This window comes from Etheostoma spectabile, chromosome 10 (genome assembly GCF_008692095.1).
Source record: "Etheostoma spectabile isolate EspeVRDwgs_2016 chromosome 10, UIUC_Espe_1.0, whole genome shotgun sequence".
In the NCBI taxonomy this organism is placed as follows: Eukaryota; Metazoa; Chordata; class Actinopteri; order Perciformes; family Percidae; genus Etheostoma; species Etheostoma spectabile.
Genome location: NC_045742.1, coordinates 15,869,706 through 15,870,048, shown reverse-complemented (window position 1 = coordinate 15,870,048; position 343 = coordinate 15,869,706). Strand labels below are relative to the sequence as shown.

The 343-nt window shown below is 41.4% G+C and overlaps 2 protein-coding genes across 2 annotated transcripts in view; one reads left to right on the top strand and one right to left on the bottom strand.

Moving 5' to 3' along the window:
• si:ch211-175m2.5 (uncharacterized) overlaps positions 1-343 on the bottom strand; it is a 29,253-nt gene that overhangs the window by 10,147 nt on the left and 18,763 nt on the right. The window lies entirely within an intron of this gene.
• Positions 1-343, top strand: part of LOC116696326 (neuronal acetylcholine receptor subunit alpha-7) — a 34,940-nt gene that overhangs the window by 31,245 nt on the left and 3,352 nt on the right. The window lies entirely within an intron of this gene.

The window sequence follows — 343 nt, the reverse complement described above, 5'->3', positions numbered from 1 at the left end:
GAAAAGATGAAAAAATCTCCAAAAGGCATCAAGTGACAGATTAGACATTCTTATCATAGGTCGTGTTATAGGGCATCCTGCAGAGTTAATACCTTGTACTGCCCCCTTTGGCAAGTATCACAGATTGGAAACACTTCTTGTAGCCAGCCAAGAGTCTTTCAATTCTTGTTTGAGGTATCTTTGCCCATTCTTCCTTACAAAAGTCTTCCAGTTCTTTCAGAATTCTGGGCTGTCTGTCACGCACTGTCCATAGATTTTCAATTATGTTGAGGTCAGGAGATTGTGAAGGCCATGGGAAAACCTTCTGTCTACGCCTCTTGATGTAATCCACCGTGAATTTTGA